Source organism: Leopardus geoffroyi, chromosome A1 (genome assembly GCF_018350155.1).
Source record: "Leopardus geoffroyi isolate Oge1 chromosome A1, O.geoffroyi_Oge1_pat1.0, whole genome shotgun sequence".
In the NCBI taxonomy this organism is placed as follows: domain Eukaryota; kingdom Metazoa; phylum Chordata; class Mammalia; order Carnivora; family Felidae; genus Leopardus; species Leopardus geoffroyi.
This window is the reverse complement of record NC_059326.1, coordinates 53,090,447-53,096,446: the sequence shown is the minus strand read 5'-3', so window position 1 is coordinate 53,096,446 and position 6,000 is coordinate 53,090,447. Positions and strand designations below refer to the sequence as shown.

Here is a 6,000-nt window from a genome sequence, read left to right as displayed (position 1 = left end):
TTATATCTCTGTGACATGAGGCCTATAAAACATATAATTATTGCCTTTTTATTCATCTCTATGCTCTACTAAGGCAGGGACTCTGCCTTGCACATTCTCTGTATCCTCAGGAGACTTGCCTGACCCAGGAGAAATATAGACAATGTTTTCCGGGGTCACTGTCAAGAACTCAGGCTGAGTTTACAAACTGAAGAGAAAGACGGGTCTGCATTTAGTGCTAGCACATAATATACAAAGGTAATATCCAATGCGAGCAGCAGAAACAATAAGAGTAACAATCTCCACAGGGCTTCTTGACTTTAGTTAGGTTTCAGGAAGTCTCCTCTTACTCCAATAAATCCGAAAAGTACTAGTGTCAAAGTTTTCGAGGTCCAGGTGAGGGGCAGATTTTTGGTTGACCATGGGGATTCGTAGAGCACCTCGAAAATGACCCTAGAGGAATAGTCTGGGACCAGGCAGGTTAGTCAGTGTGATGGGTACGTGATGAAGAGGCCCGTTTTATCAGAGCAGGGAGATCTATTTTTAGACCTTGGTGCTTTACATGGCTAGTCTCTGAGCCAATCTGGGCCTTCATGCCCATGCAGGCCATGCCTGCTGGCCTGGGTCCTAGTGAGGGAGTTCAGCTGCCTGCTGCACACTTTCCTTTGCTCTTCTGTTTCCTTGCCTGTCAAAACCAGCACCCCTACTTCTATAGCACTTGGCCATCCAACTGCTGATCTTCAGTCATTACACTGAAGAAAAGCTGCTCTGTACACCGCGGGTTGGCCATTCCTGTGAGAAAGAACATCCCAACCTGAGGCGCCGTGGTCAGTTCTCTGCTGTGGTGTTCAGTCCTGCGGGTCTGGTCGAAATGCTTCATGGCCCTGGGCAAGGCGAGCAAGGGAATGCTTTGTGACAGCTCGGAAGTGATGCTTGGACTGGCCCTTGCAGTATTTCACCTTGTTATGGCACTTTCTCAGTTAAGGCTCATGACGGCTCTTTGGTGTCTTCAATGTGATGACTGGTAGTTAAGAGAAAGGTGAATGAGTCAGCACTTCTATAAAATAAGATTTCACCTGTGAATACTGAGTTAAAAAGAAAAGAAAAAGGATTGATGCCCTAAGTTTTAAATGTTATTTTGGATCAAACTCTAACTGCGCTTGATGAAAATGCACCTGAGGAGTGCACACCTGTCCGCATCTGTACTAGAGTAGACAGTAATCCCAACTAGAGCTGTTGAGGATTAGGGACCTTGATGGGCTGTCAGTCTCCTCAGTCAAGGCCTGATGCTTAAATGGAGAAAATGTACAGGGTGCTTGGTATGATGTGGCGATCGCCTGCTTCTGCAGCCATACTGGTCAGTGTTCCCTCCTTTAACTGGTCTGCTTAGCTGTTAAGTCCCCCTCTATGTCCTGTCCCCAGGGCTCCCTCCTATATGCTCCCACAGGACCCTGTGAGTGTCTCTAGCCCAGCACAGAGGACACCACATGGTAATTGTATATTTACAGCCCTCTCTTTTCACAGGATTGTGAAATCCCTTGACAGCAGGGGTTGTATCTCATTAATCTTGGAAACTTCCAAACCTAGCACAATCCCTGTTTCAAGATTAGCACTGAGCGAATCCATTTTTAAAAGATTAATGAATAGGAGATATTATTATTTTTAGTTCAACAGTAGATCTACATATATTAAGGCTTTAATAATATTTTCGATATCTAAAGATCAAATATTCACAAATTAAAATACAATTTTCATCATAAAAAGTTTTTAAAAAGCACAAAGCTTTCGTAAAACAGAAAAGAAAGAAAATATTCCTATTCCCAGTTTTCTTTTTCTTTTAGCAGTATTTTAAACACTTTACCAGAAGAACTTCAGGACATTTTGTCAATTTTTTTTTCTAAATTTGTTTTCCTAAAAATTCCCACTGGGACTGGAAATGCATTAAATGTAGAATAGATTTGGGGAGAACTGTTATGTATGTGATTTTTTTAGTTTTCCCATTAGACATATGATTTCTCACACCAGTTATACAAGCTTTTTTTTTTCTTTTAAGATGTTTGGGAGTTTTCTTCACTGAGATTATTTTCAAGGTATATTGTTTTCCATAGTTTTGAATTCATATTAAAAATATAGTGTTGGCAAGGAGAAAAGGGAACCCCTGTGCATTATTGGTGGTAACTTAAATTGGTGCAGTCACTATGGAAAACAGTATGAAGATTCCTCAAAAAATTAAAAATAGAACTACCATATGATCCAGCAATTTCACTTTTGGGTATTTACTCAGAAGAATTTAAGTTGGGCTTTTGAAGAGATACCTCTATTCCCATGTTCACTGCAGCATTATTCACAGTAGGCAAGATATGGAAATGACCTCAATGTCTATTGATAGATGAATGGATAAAGAAAATGTGTTATATATGTACAATGAATTATTATTTGGCATTAGAAAAAGAAGGAAATTCTGCCATATGTAATAACATGGATGAACCTTGAGGACATTATGTTAAGTGAAATATGCCAGTAACAGGACTAATACTGTGTGATTCCACATATATGTGATTCCACATACATGAAGTCAAATTCATAGAAGCAGAGGGCAGAATAATTATTTCCATGGACTGGGGAAGGGAGAAATGGGGAATTTCTATTCAATGGTTGTACAGTTTCATTTATGCAAGATGAACAAATTCTAGCAATCTGCTATACAACATTGTGGCTATGATTAACAATACTTTAATGTACACTTAAAAATTTAAGAACACAAATCTCATACTCAACAGTGAACCAACCAACCAACCAAAAAGAAAGCCAAGATTAGGGGAGTTACTGGAATGTACTTAGTACTTGTCTTATTCTGAATAACTTCCTAACATACAAGTGAGTCTATAATATGCAAAATTTTTCTAGGTTCAGTTTTCACATCTGTAAAACAAACATACAAATAAGTGAGCAAACAAACAAAAAGGATAGTAAGACTAAATACTAAAAACAAAAACAAAACCCCTCGCCTCAAAGTTCAGCACTGTAGGGTCACCTGGGTGGCTCAGTTGGTTAAGTATCCAACTTTGGTTCAGGTCATGATCTCATGGTTTGTGGGTTCGAGCCCCACGTCTGGCTCTGTGCTGAGAGCTCAGATTCTGGAGACTGCTTCAGATTCTGTGTCTCCCTCTCTCTGCCACTCCAACATACACACTCGCTCTCTCTCTCTCAAAAATAAATAAAAATTAAAAAAAAAAAAGTCCAGCACTGTGTCCCCAGCAAGCCAGTATTGAAGTACAAAGTCTTGCACTTCCCCACCTCCTCCCCAATCTCCAGTGTACTTGTGTAAGGGTCAGAACTCCATACAAGAATGGAAAAACTGAGAATCCACACCACATTGGGCTCCTGTTCCTCCTTCACTATTCTGTTTAGTAGAAATTGGAGACCAATATCAGTTGGCAAGTTTCTTTTATCTTGCTTCTGTCTTATTGTCCTAGGGAGAAAAGAAGGGATCTGCAATTGAAAGGAGGTCTTAGGCAGAAAGAATAATTGATCCTTGCCTCTTACTTACAGGGCTGTGAAACAATAATGTTTAATGGATAAAGAGTGAGAAGAATATTGGTATCTCAACTTTGGTCGTCTACTCGTGTTTTTTCCCTAAAGCCTTCCATGGTGTATAGATCTTATTTTTTTTTTTAAAGACTCAATTCACTTCAGTAAACAGATTCAATTTCTCCTACAAGTGCAGGCATTGCTGTGAAATCTCATTTTCTTAAAGACCATAAGTAGTAACTCATACATGTTTTAATGATTAAACTGCTGACCCTCACCTAAATTGTCAGTCTGCAGAAACATGAACAAATAAATAAGTTTTAAGTCACTTAAATTTTGTTATGGTTTGTTATGCAGCAATAGCTAGCTGATACATTCTCCTTATTTTCTTAAAAAAAATTTTTTTTTAATATTTATTTATTTCTTTTTGAGAGACAGAGAGAGACAGAGAGAGACAGAGCAGACAAGTGGAGGAGGGGCAGAGAGAGAGAGAGGGAGACACAGAATCCGAAGCAGGCTCCAGGATCTGAGCTGTCAGCACAGAGCCTGACACAGGGTTGAACTCACAAACCGTGAGATCATGACCTGAGCCGAAGTCAGATGCTCAACCGACAGAGCCACCCAGGTGCCCCTCAGTCTCCTAATTTTCAATAAGCACCCATAGTCCATGAGAAGAAGATAGTACATAAAAAATGTGGTCATTTAATAAATTTTTGTTGGATAAGTGAATTATATGTGTTAAATAAGTGAATGAATGTATGAATGCAAGAAACAATACAGTCATACTTTTTTCTTAGCCAAATTTCAGGTTTTCAAAAGTCCATTTTGGTGCCTTGAGTGTTGGTTTTCTCTCCATTGCTCCGTCACTTGGCATACACCTTTCTAATAGCAGCAATTGCACTGCATTGCCCTTATGTGTGTGTGTTTCATTAGATTACAGGCAACTTGAGGGCCAGGGCTATTTACTAGTCATCTCTGTATCCCTGGTGCTCATTTACTCAATGTACTCAAAAGGTGAGTCTTTTGGTTTTAAAAGTGTATATGAGGTTTTGGCCTCTGGAAACTGGGTGGCAGCACTATTGATATCAGTGATTTTAAGCCATGGCTGAAAACTAAAATAATTTGAAAAGCTTTAACCTCATCAGAGTCCAGCCTCACTTCGGGACCTTTTACAATCTGTAGGAAGTAGTACTAAGCAATGCTAATGTGCAGCCAGCGTTGAGAACTTCTGAGTCCAAACGTCCTCAAAGTTTATTAGTATTCCAGTACTGGGAAATGACCTTCTCCTGCAACAAGAGGAACCTATTAAGAAATAATTCAGAATTACTAAATATTCTAATTTTCAAAGTTAAAACGGGTGATAATTGAAGTGCTACATATTATGCTATATTAGGAACACGTGAATTGTGTACATAAAAGGGTAATTCACATCAAAATCTTATTATTTTAATTTTTCCTTTATTTTTTTTCACCAACGCTCTAACATATTCCTTGAAGTTTTTTTTTCACGTTTTGATAAACACCAATTCCATTTTTCCATTTTATATTCAGCTAAGAGTTTTAAAATATTTTAATGTTTACGCTTTGGTTTGATTTGGAACATTTTGAAATGGCTCATTTAAAAAAGTTTTTGTTCAACAATAGCTCATCTAGAACAAGTCGCTCAAGATTACCTCCTGCATGAATATTTATATCTTAAGGTCTCAATTTGACAACATTAAGCTCTGTATTCTTATTTCTTAAACAACCAAAACATATTTATAGATTGATTTTAATGCAATTTTTTTCCCCATTTGAATACACTATGATTAAAAGTTCACAGCCTTGGTTACATTATATAATTTGAGAAATAACCAACAATGTCCCTAGTGATTAAATATTCAAGTTTGCAATTATTTTGTAACTTTTGTTCTGCTCTTCGCTCACTCTAAAAATTATCATAAAATTTTGAAAGATGTCCTCAGTGTAGAATATGTCCATAAAATATTAAATATTCAATTTTCCTCTATCATGGCTTGAAAAATTCATAATTACATGATGATCCACATAATAACTCATTCTGAAAAGTCATATATGGCACTCCCTCTGTGACTGAGTTAATAATTTACTGCTGTGTGGGATTTTCACTCTGCACTGTTAGTCTTGGGAACATTTATTAAGCAAATGTTCATTTGCAAAGATCAGGATGTGAATGAAGAGGGTAAGAATTTAATGAGGAGTGACAGACAGGTGAACTGATTCCATATAGAACTTTAGTACAAGGGAAAGCAGAGAGCTTTATCTTTCGTTGCCTCGATAGACACCTGAAATGAAATATAGAAGACAGAAGGCAGGAGAAAAAAAATGATGCTCTCCTGCAGGGGCCAACAAGGGGATAAATCAAGGAAAGCGAGGAATCCAACTCAGGCCATTTGAAATGATGCCATCGAATGTGACGCTTTGAGCTTACATAGCATAGGGGATGCCGACTTTTTGTTTTAAAGTCACCAA

At 38.0% G+C, this 6,000-nt stretch overlaps 1 long non-coding RNA gene across 1 annotated transcript in view; it reads right to left on the bottom strand.

Moving 5' to 3' along the window:
* Nucleotides 1-393: 393 nt before the first annotated feature.
* The window catches only part of LOC123599038, a 39,817-nt gene continuing 34,210 nt past the window's right edge, over nt 394-6,000 (bottom strand). The window contains exons 4-5 of the long non-coding RNA XR_006712946.1: nt 3,352-3,451; nt 394-1,064 (exon numbers count right to left, since the gene is read on the bottom strand). This is a non-coding gene — a long non-coding RNA (uncharacterized LOC123599038). The remainder of the gene's footprint in view (nt 1,065-3,351; nt 3,452-6,000) is intronic.